This window comes from Zootoca vivipara, chromosome 4 (genome assembly GCF_965207765.1).
Source record: "Zootoca vivipara chromosome 4, rZooViv2.hap1.1, whole genome shotgun sequence".
Lineage (NCBI taxonomy): Eukaryota > Metazoa > Chordata > Lepidosauria > Squamata > Lacertidae > Zootoca > Zootoca vivipara.
The window spans coordinates 56,016,495-56,032,193 of NC_142587.1; the positions used below are offsets into that span (position 1 = coordinate 56,016,495).

Sequence of the window (15,699 nt, forward strand, 5' to 3'; positions counted from 1 at the left end):
GTATTTCTGATTTTGTTTTGTCCAAATATAGAGGACAACATGAGATTCTCTGCTATTAACGTCCTTAATCAAGGGCTTGTTATGCAATGCTCTCAAAAATGAGCATAATTTCCAAGGTTGGAGGAAAAATATTTGGAACAAACAATTCCTATCCAGGTACTAAAAGGGGGACATAGAGATACAGAGAAAATAAATTGGCTAACAAACATATTTTTGTTTTAGTGCCTCATATAAGGTTCTGACAGGTATATGTAGGAGAAGCATTATAAAATAAGTATGGCTTTATCCATTTATTATTAATATCAGTTATGTCAGCCAAAACCTGAATTACAAAGATTAAAACACAAATTAGGTATGACATTCAAATGAAAAAAATAAAATAAAGTACTAAACATAAAAAATATGTCTTGCATTATTCTCTGAAGGTCACTAGCCTAGATTTCTGTCAAGGCTGCCAAGGGAAGCAAATTTCAAAAGTGCTATCTCAATGGAATGTTCAAACCCAGTTATAGACCAAACGTCTTCCAGCTTATCTTTACTACCATGGAAGAGCTTCTGCCAAGGGCTTTAAAGGTCACAAGAAATGTTCTGAATTCATCCAAACAATATAAATTGACAAAGCAGATGTAAAAGTAGTTGTGGAATGCTCTCAGCTAAGACTTGGGTCTATCCACTCACAATTCATTTGAATTTTATGCTGCAATCTCAAATACACTTAATAGGGAGACAAACCATTGAATACCCTGGGACTTACATCTGAATAAACCTGTGTAGCACTGTGATCCCTTTCTAAGATGAGGTAAATGAGGGAATATTTAGTGAGTGGAGTTAAACCCCTATCTCTCTTTCACACAGCAACACACACACACACACACACACACACACACACACACACACACACACAGAGAGAGAGAGAGAGAGAGAGAGAGAGAATATAATAATGCTGTGACAAAACCCATACTCCAATTTTTAAAAAGTTTTTTCCTCTTTGAAAGTGGATTCAATTTTTTCCACCTCTAGCTTTACCAACTGAGGGATACACTGGTGTTTTCAGGAAACACAGGAACCAAGAAGACAAGAAGACTGAAGATGACTAGATACATGTTTTGCAGAATGCAAGGGCAAACACCCCTTCCTCATCTTGGAAGTAAGGTAAGCAAAACAATATCCTTGTACTCATCAGAATTTCACTGAAATATTCTCTCTCATTTGATGGTTTTTCTGGTGTAATTTCTTTTCTCATTAATTGCTGGTTATAAAAAAAAAATCAGGACAACATTTTGGCATAGAACTACAATATATTGTATGCACACAAATATTGATAATTACATTGTGGGTATGACATAGAGAGGAAATGACCTAGAAAGAAAATGTGATGACAAGCTATTACATGAATTTGTCTTCCAAATACTATGATAGGGACTAGGGTGAACAGAAACAATCTGACAGGTTGTGATGCAGTGTGGAATGAATATATTTTACGCTGCTTAAACTCCAGAATGGATTGTGAAATTTAGAATACTGTAGATTCTTAGATACTCTAGGCATCTAAGTTGCTCAGTGCACTTGAAGGCAAAGAGGTAGGTGATGCCACTTTTCATTCACCATATTGGAGACTGATCATATTAGATGAGATCTAGAATTGTCTGAGAGTCCAATGGACTGCAAGAAGATCAAACCTATCCATTCTTAAGGAAATCAGCACTGAGTGCTCACTGGAAGGACAGATCGTGAAGCTGAGGCTCCAATACTTTGGCCACCTCATAAGAAGAGAAGACTCCCTGGAAAAGACCCTGATGTTGGGGAAGATTGAGGGCACTAGGAGAAGGGGATGACAGAGGATGAGATGGTTGGACAGTGTTCTCGAAGCTACGAACATGAGTTTGACCAAACTGTGGGAGGCAGTGGAAGACAGGAGTGCCTGGCGTGCTATGGTCCATGGGGTCACGAAGAGTCGGACACGACTAAACGACTAAACAACAACAACAAGAATTGTCTGGTGATGCGTCCTAGGCAATGCTAAACTTTTTCCATATTATTAAATATCAAGAACATGGCAAGGGGAAATTGTGTGATGGTTGTATAGCTATATCACACTTCCTTTCTTTCTGTAGCAGAGACAGAATTCATAGGAAAGCATTGCATCCTGGGTAGATTGCCATATTGCTTTTGTCACAAATAGAACCCAGTCTTTCACTGCAGATTCTAGTTGGGAAATAATTCTCCCCAGACCTGATAATATAATAATTGCAGGCGGAGATCAAACAGCATACAGGGGGGAGATTCAAAAAGTATCTACATGGTGTAAGAGAATATTTGAGCAAGTTTCCAAGCTTCTGTGAATAATCATTCAACCTACTCTATTTCTTTTTCTGAGTAAGGCTTAAAAGTGTCTGGATTTCCTGCCAAACATGAAGGGGTCTCACCCTTAACAACATGTATACCTTCCAGTGTAATACAAAACTTGCTTCTCCATTAATAAAACTTTTTCACAGGAGCTTTCTAGTGGGAGCAATTGGGGTATTATTGGGAAGGCCCAATAAGTCACCAAGAGAAGTAGATTTTTAACTGAGGTAGCGAATAATGTGAAAAAGATAACTACCATGAATTGTCTTATTTATTTGAGAAGCAAGTTTTTTATAACAGTAAACTCCTGTGAAAAAGTTTTGTTAACAGAGAAGCAAGTTTTGCAACATAAAAATCTCCTGTAAAAATAAGAAGATAAAATTCCATTGGAACAAGCCATTGCCTGCATAGATTGTTTTCATTTTTTTCAAACTCATACATGCAATTCCTTAGTTTAGTGGAATTTTTTTGCCCCTTTTCATGTTCAGCAGAGCCAACAGCTGCCCTTGACTACACGGCATCTACTTTTATGGGTTTCCACCCATCTTGAACTTATAAGTAATATAAAAAGTCTGCATGCTTTCCTCTAGAACTTTAGATTAGTCGGTCAAATAAATATATTTGCCCTCTAGAGTGCATCTTATACTATGTAAAAAGAAGAAATGAATAAAGAAAAAACACATTGTCATAGGCAATTTAAGTGTGTTAAATATGTGGACAACTCTGTTGTCTGGAAGAACTACCTCAGGAGCGTTAGCCTTGCCTCAAAAGGTGGCATATGAAATCTCTTTGAAAAACAATTTCTGTATGTAGTTTCAATTTAAAAGCAAACTTTTCAGAAACATGTGAGACATCAGATTTGTATAGGGAGCCTGTACATTGTTATGTGTTTTTTAGCCCTATTACTTACCTTTTGGCGCGTGCGCGCGCGCACACACACACACCAATCAGCAAAAGCAGTTTGTATTCAAGCTCTTCTGGAATACAATTTCTCCTGATTACTATTGCCTCAGGACAGGTCCCATCTGCTCCAAAGGTAAAGAGAGTTCAGCACACACAGAGACATAAATATCAGGTTGTTGTTGTTTTTTCATGTCAATACTACAGAGGGGGGTGGAGTTTGAAAGCATATTACTGTTCTCATACAGAACTTCTATTGAGGTTTGCTACGTATAGTTTTTTTATCAGTGTTCCCCGTAATCCTCTAATCACCAAAGAGGGGAAAATGTGTCAGATAGGTATTGAAGCACAATGGGAAGGATGTGTGTGTCAGGGGCAAAGGAAGGGGGTGCGGTGGGTGCAGTCCGCCCCGGGTGTCACCACTGAGGCAGGGTGACAAAATGCTGGATGGCATGCACTGCAGGGCCTCTCCTGGGAGAGACAGGGTGGCTTGGGCTTGCACAGGCTCCACGCTGCCCAAACGGTCCTCCCTCTACCTCCCCCCAGCTGTAAGGTGGCTAAGTGGGAGGAGACAGGCAGACTCTGGAGGCCCTGCGGTGCACCCCGTCCCTGTGGGCGGCTTGCCCCACCCTCACCCCACCCCTATGGGCGGCTTGCCCTGCCCTCACCCTCCCCTATGGGTGGCTCGCCCTGCCCCTGGGCACGCCGCCCAAGGCACCCGAGCGGCTTCCTCCGTCACTGGTGTGTGTTCTCCTTTCTGAGCAATATTTTTCCAAAATAATGACATTAAAAATGACATTAAGACATTACTTACAATGTATGAATGGATCTGTAACATATGGCCCAAGTCATGTGAAGTTGTGCCTGATAGAAGATAAAACAACCCATAATGTTAAGGTTCTGGGAGTGGTAGCATAACAAGTAGTCATAACAGATCTTAATCAGTTGCTGTTCATGTTTTGTTTCTTCAAAGCAAAAACAAGGGATGGAGTCAGAAAGTCAGATGTCATCTCAACACATCCAGGGGTGATCTGGAGCCAGAGTTGACAGGTGTCAGCAGATAGAGAAGAAGCAAGGCTGGGTTGAACAGTAATATGGCTCAGGGCAACAGCAAAGGCAGACACAGATCTAAGCAGCAGCCTATCACAAGGTTTTCTGATATTGTAGGGTTAGATATTTGCTTTTGCTTTCTCTAAGTCAACATTTCGACAGTTTCTGGGGCAATTAGTTTTCTTCAATCACCTGAGATCAGGGTGTCTAGCTGTGAGCTGCAAGGTAGAGGCAGCTGTTGGCAGCCATGTTCCCACTAATCTGAAGATAAAGAATCAAACATGATGCCTTGGGTATCAGATACAGATCCTTTAATCTCCTTCATGTGGCAGCACAGAGATAGCAGTCCTGAGTTCTAGTACTAGGAAAGGCATTTCAGGTGCTCAACAAGAAAAAATCAGGGTAGTACTACAGCATGCTCATTCATTTTCCTTCCTCCTCTTCATCAACATTTTCCAGACCAGGGGTGAACAACCTTTCTGGGGCGATGGACATTTTTGCAAACTGGAGGAACTGTTGCAGGGAGCACATGCACCCTGCAACCAAGCAGACACCTCAGCCTGTTCTATTGACTACAAGTGAATGTTTCTCCCAAGTCAAACTTTGCGTAGGGGAGGGAATCATGTAGGTATGAGGGAAGGTTTATGGGGCACATGAGTTCCCATGGGCACTCATGTTAGTGAACCTGGTCCAAACAAACACCGGAAAACAATTATTTTCATATCAGAGCTGGATTTCCATGTCTGAAGAACTCAGTTTTTCCTCTGCTATGTTACTGACCTAGTCCCCACCAGCAAACAAGTTATCACTGCTAACAACACTGACTATCTGATAGAGTTGAGTTCACAATGTTATATTGCTATCTTTCCCCCTGTGAATTGTTACTTTATTTCATTTATACCTGGTCTGGGATTGAAATATTCAACAAAGAGTGGTTTATATAGGAAACAACAACAATTCTGATATAATGGTGAAAATCCCACATGGAAATTGTTCTGTATGTGTGCAATGTTAGACTAAGGTTCCTTTAAACCAGGCATCCCCAAACTTTGGCCCTCCAGATGTTTTGGACTACAATTCCCATCTTCCCCGACCACTGGTCCTGTTAGCTAGGGATCATGGGAGTTGTAGGCCAAAACATATGGAGGGCCGCAGTTTGGGGGTGCCTACTTTAAACCCTCAGCAACATATTTTGGAGTAAACAATTTTATATTCTGTTATGATTGATAGCTGTAAATATATTATGTGCCATTTTGATAACAATTGAATTATAAGAACACAAACCAAACAAACTCCAACTTTTCATAACACAAAACATCATAGATAAGGTCTGTATGCCCATGAACAAATATTGGCAACATGACTTGGCATTGGGCATTGTGTAGTTTCTTACCCATTATGAAAGTATACACAAATATCAAGTTATTTGTTATATTGCTATATTTATACTTTGCACTTTCTTCTTATTTTATTTTATTGATGTTTGACATTGCAAAGTATACTGAGTTAAACTGTGGCATGCCTACTTTTAAAAAAGTGTTCAGCATGTAATAAAATAATAGTTTTAAGGTACACAGCACATATTCCCTTTTCCTGACAGCTTTGCTATAGGTAGATCAATTCCCTCATCATAAGCCTTTCATTTTGAAAGCTTTATACAATTCAGTCAAATGAGTAAGCACTATACAGTCATACCTCAGTTTAAGTACGCTTCGGTTTGAGTACTTTCAGCTTAAGTACTCTGCGGACCCGTCTGGAACGGTTTAATCCACTTTCCATTACTTTCAGTGGGAAAGTTCGCTTCAGGTTAAGTACACTTCAGGTTAAGTACAGACTTCCGGAACCAATTGTGTACTTAAACCGAGGTACCGCTGTATCTCCTCCCACTGTAATGCTGAAAGAGACCTAACCTTGCTTGAAAACTCTGCATTGAGTATGTCAAATATGTACATAACGCAGAAGCATATTGAGTCAGAAATTAACTGCTTCCTAATCCATATTTCTCACATCCCTTTTGAAAGCTGCATTGACTCACTCATAATAAGCTATGTTCTTCCCTAGAATTTGGCTAGGTTTGTAGTGCCCTGGGCAGTATTTCAGTGATTCTGAGTATAACTTTCTAATAACTGCTTTCAGTTTACATATCTTCCTAGAACGTACACAATTTTTTTGTGTTTCTGTGAGGGTTCAGGGTGCTTGTAGAAATGATACAATATTAAAGAAAAGAAAAATGTTATCTAAAATTTATAACAAAAAAGAATCTGTATGAAATCATGCTCCGCAAAGGTGAGTACTGTGCCCCTCTGAGGTCTGTGCCTTGGGCAACTAACTAGTTGGTCTAATGATATCCCTGGCTCTGGCTATAAGCAATATCCAGGTTCAGATGTGCCTTGCCTCTGACCACCAACTGCTCGGGAGCAACAGCAGGAGAAGGCTCTTGCTCTTACATCCTGCCTGTGGGCTTCCCATTGTGGATAACAGGATATTGGATTAGATGCACCTTTGGTGAGTTTCAAAAGAACTCCTCTTATGTGTGATCGAAATTCTCTCTGTGGGCCACAGTACTTGCAATTGCTTGATGACAACTGTGCTTTTTGGAATCAGGCATTGTGGAAACCATAGCAGCCATGTAGTATGGTGGGGTCAGTTCACATAACAGTGCTTCTCTGTCAATGCACATAATGGTAGCTCCCATCTGTTTCTGAGGCAGAAACATGGGTTTGGGCCCTGGGAAGGTATGCAATATACACTTACTAGAAAACAATCGTATTGTTGTTTATAAGCCAAATTTTGAAGCTGGCTAATTCCCCCAATGAATGTCAATCCAAAACTTCTGAGAGAAGTTCTAGTGATTGTGCTAATGCACATCAAGAGCAAAGGAGAGCCAGGGGCAGAAAGTCAGGCGCCATCTTGACACCAAGGAGCAATCCATAGTCTGAGTTGAAAGGAGACAGAGAAGAAGCAAGTGTAATTAGGAAATAAAATACTTTCAGTACTCTTCCTTGAACAGATCCTGCTCTTCCTCCTACTCCCCCAAACTGTGGCTGTGAGTTATCCTCCTTGAAACCCAGTTTGAAGGCTCGGATCACCATTTCTATAGTGAGGCTGTGGCTCTGCAATAAGGGCAATAAGAGAAGGCTGGGCTGACAAGACACCTCTGACTTTTCCAGCTGTTAGTGTTGGGTTTTCTCCTACATTTGGGGCTCTCCCTGAGCTACATCCCTTTGCCCCAGGCAACACGGACGGTTTCTAAATTCTTTGCTGTAAAAGTGCTAAGGTGAGAATGCTTCAAAAGTTAAATCAGCAAAGCCACTAAGAAGCAAACTCAGAAGGACAGAATTGCATGTTATTTAACAGAGCAGAACAATTTATAGAGCAGCAATATGGACATTCTTTGACAGACTGGGTGTCTCCATTTAGAATGTAATCCTGCTTAATGTGTCTGCATAATGAGAGCTATAAAATACAGCCAGCCTGCTTCATTGTATCTAGTCTTTAGTGGTATTTGTTTTATTGTTCAGGAACAGTTTACAATGATCACATTCTCATTGTTTCTGGGGAAAGGGTTGAGCCTAAAGAATGTCATGGCAACCTATTCACTTCTGATTAAGGAGCATAGACACATAATGTCTAATCTATCTATATTTTACAAAACTCAGTAAACTCCCAGAACACTCAGTGTGTAAACACACACACACACACACACACACACACACACACACACACACCAATGAGGTGCTTTAATGGGCTTTTGCAATTCCTGCTTCATAATTCAGATGTAAAAATCTACGCTAGCTAAGATGTAGCTGTGTTTTATTGTACTGCTATTGTTTACATGGCTTGTTGTCGTTGTTTAGTCATGTCCGACTCTTCGTGACCCCATGGACCATAGCACATGGCTTAGTCATATATAAATTGTATATAAAATGTTCTAAACAATATAATGTACATTCAGATGTGCACTTTTTTTAAGAAACATTTTATTCCTTTCTGTACTGCTTTAGACAGAATTTGCTAACATGTTGATGGTCTACACTTCCCACCATCCCTGTGTTGGCTTGGGCTGATGGGATTTGGAGTCCAACAACATCTGGATGTACAAGGTTAACCAGCCCTACATTAGTCCTTTCTAAGCCCCAAGCATACCTCCTTTCAGTCTTAAATCCTAATGGAATCAATGGGATTAATTTCTGAGTAAATCTGTTTAGGATCAGGGTGTAAGACATTTGTGGTGTCAGTTGTGAGACTTATCTGGAATAAGTTCCTGAAATCACACCTGGCACTTTAATTATTTGCAGAAAACATTATCTGGCTTAGTCCAAATGAGATGGTAAGCTTGGTGCTGTTAAAGTATATAGTCAGCTGAAGAAGAGAAGCTAATACCAGACATGAGAGGCAGGGAAAGCAGTAAAGCATCGGCGGCAGTGCAGAGGTCTATGAATCAGGAAAGTTGTGTTTAATGTAAAATTTAAAGGGCACACCAACTGCAATACTAAAATTAGGGCATAGTAGTCAGCTTAAAAAGCACCTAAAGGAAGGGGAGGGGAACAGAGTTAAATGATAACTAATCAGAGGCAGTTATAGGAGAGCTATGAGATTCAGGTAAGGGTCAGATGCCTTGTCAATCCCAGCAGGTATATAAGAGGACAACCCGGCCTGCCCAGGCCTGAAAAAAGGTTGATAACTCTGGGAAAGGGGGTGAGGGGATCTTTGCACCACGGCACCGGATATGCTTAAGACGGCCCTGCAGGGGATAGCCATGAATTGTCCTACACTGGAGAACAATTTGTTTGGAATCAAAATAATTCTGATTTCGCTTACCAAGTTTAATTTTGCTGACCTGTGTGTGTTTGTTTAGTTAGGTGCTTCTGCAGTTGTGTGCAGTTGTAAGAGTGACTGAGGATGCTAGGAGAGGGAGGATGAAGTTTCATGCCTGCTGCTATGAATTTTGCCACCAACCTTGGATGTGAGAAAGCAGAGGATTGGGTGTCATATTGCCCAAACACACACATACACACATTCAGATCATTACAGTGTGAGGTTAATTAGTATTTTTGCCTCCTGTGTGAGAGGCACCGGGTTTTGCCCCAGGGCGAAAGCCTATAGGTGGAAACTGCCCTGCTGGATGCAAGAAGGTATTGGCGCATCTACACACTAAGGGGAAGCTTTGTTTCTTTATTTTTCCTGTGTCTTTGCCACAGTTGCTCCTAATATTCAAATTATTGGTTAGCTGGAAGCCTGTACTTATTGTAAATGTGAATGACTTATGTGTTAAAAAGTGATAGGAAGAATGGATTAATGTGAGTTGGTGTGTGAGTGCAGCGGGATGCTGTGAGTGTGGTGTAGATGGTTGCACTCTGTCCCCCTTTCTGCTTTCTTAATCAATCCCTTTGCACCTGGTTGCTCTTCCACTGAGCTTCCTACTCAGTAGTGCTGTTGCTTAATGTCAGGTCCATTTGGAACAAGACTGAACTCATTCATAATTTGATCATGGAGGAGGAAGCCAATCTGGCATGCATTACTGAGACCTGATTAGATTAGCTGTGTGGGCCAGAATTCATGGAGCTTTACCCAGCTGGGAACTCAATGTAGCACCAGGCCAGACTTGAGGAATGGAGTTGGTGCGGTTTACTGTGCTGATCTTGAGAGATTATAGCTGCTTGAGGGAATTGTCAAGTATCTCATTGGTAAAGATACCCAATTGGTCAAGATGCTGGGGACACTTGAAATTCACTTACAAAGTAAATTAAATTTCCTGAGTGGGGCTGGGCTACAATTTCATTAGTAAATTTTTTAAAAAGAAAGAATCTTGTATCTGTTTGGCTATAATGATCTAAGATTATGCTGACCTTAAAAGCCACCTTGAATGTGAGGTTGATGTTGGTATCTTCTATGGTTCATTAGGTGTTGAGGTTGTGCAGTACAAGGCATGTTATGATTATGGAGTTGGCAGTGAGTGAATGGAAATAATCCCACCCTTAATGTTGGTGGTATAGATCCCCCCAAATAAATTAAATAAATAGTGTCTCCAGGATGAGAAGTGTTCTGCCTCTGAATACCAGCTGTTGGGAGCTGCAGGTGGGGAGATAGCCATTCTGGTAATGTCCTGTTTGTGGGCTTCCCAAAGAAATCTGGTGGGCCACTGTGAGAGCAGGCTGGTGGTCTAGATAAGGCTTTTGCTACAGAACTCGTATTATGTTTAACACAGTGACAACTCCACTAAAAAGGAAAGGTCATGGCAGCATCTGTGAAGCTTCCTGAAAGCTAGGCAAATTTCTGTTTAACAAACAAATTTGTGTGTAGCTGAAAACAACTCATAGAGAGCACAGATGGATTGTAATAAAAAGGCATTGCTATTGATAGGTAAGAAAGAAAGGACTAAGAACCGTAGGTATTTCTATTTGTGTATAAAATTATACCTGCAAAAAAGCAATGTGCAATTTAGGTTTGAATATCTCTGCAGGACTAATGACTTATTTACCTTTTGTTGACTGCAGTGTGTCATTGTGATCTTATCACATTTGGAATAATTAGTATCTCAAGTACCATTACAAATGCACACCACTGATAAATATAAAAAGCAATGGGAGCCTCCAGTACAAAGCAGCAACATTCACAAATAGTACTATTTCTAAAGCAAGCATAAGATAAGAAAGATGAATATCCATGGGGACATTTTCAGCAAGGCACTTAGGGAATTAAACAAATGACTCCTGTTACTTTGTAATGTGCTAAAGGCATCTATTCCTGAGCAATGTGGACATAATAGATAAGCCTTGCATCTTCTGTTTTATGAATCCCTATGAAAAGGTAATGAGCACGACCCTAGTGGCTCTATGATATTCTAATATGAGATACTCTTAAGGTAAAAAAAATAAAAAAATGCATGCAGAACTAAAATGGGGTAAAATGGTGACTACTGGTACATCATTTGCTAATGTTACCTTTGCCCCCAAATAGATGAAATAACAATGGTGCTTTCAGAATAATTTGTTCAAGGCCAACCTGTCTTTTCTATCCATTCTAAAAAACTAGAACTAATGCTCCATGAATTTGAATTTGTTCAATTCCAGGAAGGGATCACAGGAAGACAGAATGCTCTTCCTTGAGTGAAAAATAAAATAAGGAAAGACAGGAGAAACATCAGAATCATACAATAGATGTAGACAAGAAAACACTAAAGGAAATTAATAATAATAATAATAATAATAATAATAATAATAATAATTTCCAGCTATTTCCAGCCTCGGCACAGTACAGGAGCGTCTCCACCCCCATCATTCTGCCCGGACACTGAGGTCCAGCGCTGAGGGCGAAGTTACAGGGAACCAGGCAGAGGGCAGAATGCCGTCCCATCAGATGTCAAAAAAATAAACAACTATCAGACTTTTAGAAGACATCTGAAGGCAGCCCTGTTTAGGGAAGCTTTTAATAGTTGATGAATCATTGTATTTTAATATTCTGCTGGAAGCCGCCCAGAGCGGCTGGGGAATGTTAACGGTTTAAACAACAAGAAAAAAAGGAACAAGGTAGAGCACATCCTAAAGAAAAAACAATGTGATGTTATCTGCTTGCAAAAGGACCCATGTAGCTAATAAGCATAGAAGGGTTCTAGAAAAAAAAAAGATTAGGCCAAGAATTTGTCTCCTCGGATATTAAAAAGAAAAGGGGAATTGTAATTTATATAAACCCAAAATTGGAAGCAAAACAAATTTTCAATGATGGCAGGATATTGGGAGTTCAGGTTACTAGTGGGAAAGAACAAATAATCATTGCAGGCATATATGCACCTAATGGAGATAAGACAAACTTTTTTAGGGAATTAGAGGACAACCTGATTGAGTACAGAGGTACCTCTACTTACGAATAACTCTACTTACGAATGTTTCTACTTACGAATGGAGCTCCGTCCGCAATCTTGGATGTGGTTTAGATAGGATTTTTTCTACTTGCGAATTTTTAGATAGGATTGCTTCTACGTATGAATTTTTTCTCCCAATGAATTCCTATGGGATTCGACTTAAAAAAATTTTCGACTTACAAATGTGTGTTCGGAACGCATTAAATTTGTAAGTAGAGGTACCACTGTATATAAATTAGGAGATTGTCCTTATGGGAGATTTTAATGGTGTTACATCTATTGACTTAGACAGAACAGAAAAAGAAAGAAAATTGAAGGGAGGGAGATTACCATCTACCTTCTTTCATATGGTAGAAAACCTCTAAGACATGGCAGCAAGCATATATAGTAGTGATACCAAAACAAGGGAAAAATAAAGACCTTATAAATAATTATAGACCAATATCGCTACTTAATAATGATTATAAAATATACACACAAATATTAGCCAGTAGATTAAATAATGTTTTGAAAGATTGTATTAATAAAGAACAGGGCGGGTTCCTCCCAGGCAGAAAAATATATGAAAATATGATAATAGTAATAGATGCAAGTGCATATCTAGAAATGAAGGCAAATAAGAGAGCTGCCTTTATATTTATCGACGCCAAAAAGGCCTTTGACAAAGTGTCATGGATATTCCCAAAGATAATATTAGAAAAGATGAAGATGGGAGAGCAATTTATAAAAGGCCTAAAGACATGACAACCAGGAAGCAAATTTAATAATAATGAAATGACTGAGTTTTTTAAGATAGAAAAGGGGACGAAGCAGGGGTGTCCACTCTCCCCTTTACTATTCATAATAGTACTGGAGATACTTAATCAAGACATAAGAATAGATCAAAATATAAAAGGAATCTCCTTAGGCAGTAAATCATATAAACTTGGAGCCTCGACAATCTCGTCTTAATGGTTGAGAACCCAATAGAAAGTATTGAGATTACACTAGAAAAAATGTCAAATTTTGGTAAAATATCTGGATTTAAAGGGATGCAGGTGGCGCTGTGGGTTAAACCACTGAGCCTAGGGCTTGCTGATCAGAAGGTCGGCGGTTCGAATCTCCGCGACGGGGTGAGCTCCTGTTGCTCGGTCCCAGCTCCTGCCAACCTAGCAGTTTGAAAGCACATCAAAAGTGCAAGTAGATAAATAGGTACCGCTACAGCGGGAAGTTAAACGCTGTTTCCGTGTGCTGCTCTGGTTTGCCAGAAGTGGCTTTGTCATGCTGGCCACATGACCTAGCAGCTGTACGCCGGCTCCCTCGGCCAATAACGTGAGATGAGCGCCGCAACCCCAGAGTCAGTCACGACTGGACCTAATGGTCAGGGGGTCTCTTAACCTTTACCTTTATCTGGATTTAAGCTTAATAAAGACAAAGCAAAGATAATGGTTATGAATATGGGAAATCAGGAGAAAACAGAAATAGTAAGAAAATTTGGCTAAGAAATAGTAAAAAAAAAAAGTTACATATTTGGGAATAGAAATCACAATTAAAAACATAAACCTATTTGAGGCTAATTATAAAAAAATCTGGACTGAAGTAAAAAGAGATATGGAAATTTGGACAAAATTGAAATTAACACTATGGTGTAGAATATCAGTAATAAAAATGAATATCTTACCAAAACTACTATTTCTTTTTCAAATGATTCCCATAATAGGCAAACTAGAATGTTTCAACAAATGGAAATCAGACTTGATGTAATTTATATGGCAAGGCAAAAAGCCACGAATCAAATACAAACTGTTAACAGATAAGAAAGAAAGAGGTGGGTTTGGGCTTCCTGATTTGAGAATTTATTATGTTTGTGTTGGATCAGAGAATGGATCATGCTAGAAAACAGCAATGTTTTGGACCTGGAGGAATGGAAGAATAGATTCAGCTGGCATGCCCATTTAGCGTATCACTAAGTAGCTGTACACAAAGAATTTTTAAACCATGTAATTAGAAGGTTGTTATATAAAGTCTAGAAAAGACATTGAAGACTGTTAGAGCCCAAAACACCATGGTGGATATCACCATTAGAAGTACATTTGTTAAAAAATAAATAAATAAAAAGGAAGGCAAATGGGCCACCTACCAGCAATTAGTAAAGGAAGACCAAGGCTAATTAAAATTAAGACCATATGAAGAACTTAGTCAATACTGCAATACAATATCACCAAATTGATCACCTATTCAAGCAGGATAAGAACACTGGATTTGGCAAAGAAGGATCAAAATTACAAACAGAGTTATTTTAAAAATCCCAAAAGGATATTATCCAAAATGTACAACCTGTTATTAGAATGGGAATTAAAAGATGAAGAGGTGAAGGAAGTTATGATTAAGTTTGGCCAGAGATATAGGCTACACGATTCGATTAGACCAATGGGAGAAATTATTGAAATATTACATCAAATTCACAGCTTGCTTCACAATCAGAGAAAACATAATGAAAATGATACACTAATGGTATTTAACCCTGGTCAAATAGGCAAAAAATATAAATCAAAATCTAATTTGTGCTGGAGATGCAAAAAAGAGATAGGAACAATGTACCATATGTGGGAGTGTGTATATATTAAACAGTTTTGGAGTGACATCCAAGAGGAACTAAAAAAAATGCTCAAAATATCATGTAACGAAAAACCAGAGGCGTTCCTCCTGGGAATTATATTGACTGACATTCCTGCCACTAGGAAAAAAGTTTTCTTATATGCAACTGCTGCGGTTAGAATGATTATAGCAAAAAATCGGGAGAGAAAAATCCTCAATAAGAGAATAGCAAGTAAGATTTTGTGAATACATGGAATCAGCAAGACTTACAGCAGTAGCAAGAGGCCAAGCAGATAAAAAACTTATAAAGGAATGGACTTGCTTGAAGGAATACATGAAAAAGCATTGTTCTGGTATAAATATATCAAAATGCAATGAATGAAATCTGTAGAGTAAAAAATTAAGAAGAAATGGTTATAAGATGAGGTAGTCAAGGATAATACTGATAACACAGCAAAAAAGAAGAAAAGGGAGGAAGTTATACATAGGTGGAGGGAAGTCAAGATTTATGTTTTTATGTTTAGTTCTTTTTATGTAATATAAGTTGATATTTCTGTGGGTTAACATATGTTTAATTGTTTTTTTTCATAGGATTTAAGTGTGTGTGTGTGTGTGTGTTTTATGTTTTGTTTTGTTTTGTGTTTGTGAGTATTGTATTTATCAATAAAAGTAAAAAGAGAAAATATTCAAGTAGACCCTAGTTTAAATTAGAGCCCATGCAGATCTTATTCCAGCTGACTAACTCTGCAAATAATTGTCAAACAGAGATGTCTGTCTGTTCATCAGAAGAAGAACCCACCAAAAATGTCCTCTAATCTTCCAGGAATAGTAGTATTGTGGTTTGCCCTCCCCACTCCCCGCAAATGCATGTAGACCATTTCTGTTAACAGTTATTTATTTGGGCTGGATAGTTATAGTAGCTCTTCATAAGTAACAGATTCGGAACCATTGGCTATGCCACATGA

General features: G+C 39.0%; 1 long non-coding RNA gene across 3 annotated transcripts in view; it reads left to right on the plus strand.

Moving 5' to 3' along the window:
* The first annotated feature begins 628 nt into the window (after nucleotides 1-628).
* LOC148685958 (uncharacterized) overlaps nucleotides 629-15,699 on the plus strand; it is a 53,808-nt gene continuing 38,737 nt past the window's right edge. For all 3 annotated transcript variants that reach the window (XR_015949584.1, XR_015949582.1, XR_015949583.1), the window contains exons 1-2: nucleotides 629-799; nucleotides 1,021-1,152. This is a non-coding gene — a long non-coding RNA (uncharacterized LOC148685958). The remainder of the gene's footprint in view (nucleotides 800-1,020; nucleotides 1,153-15,699) is intronic.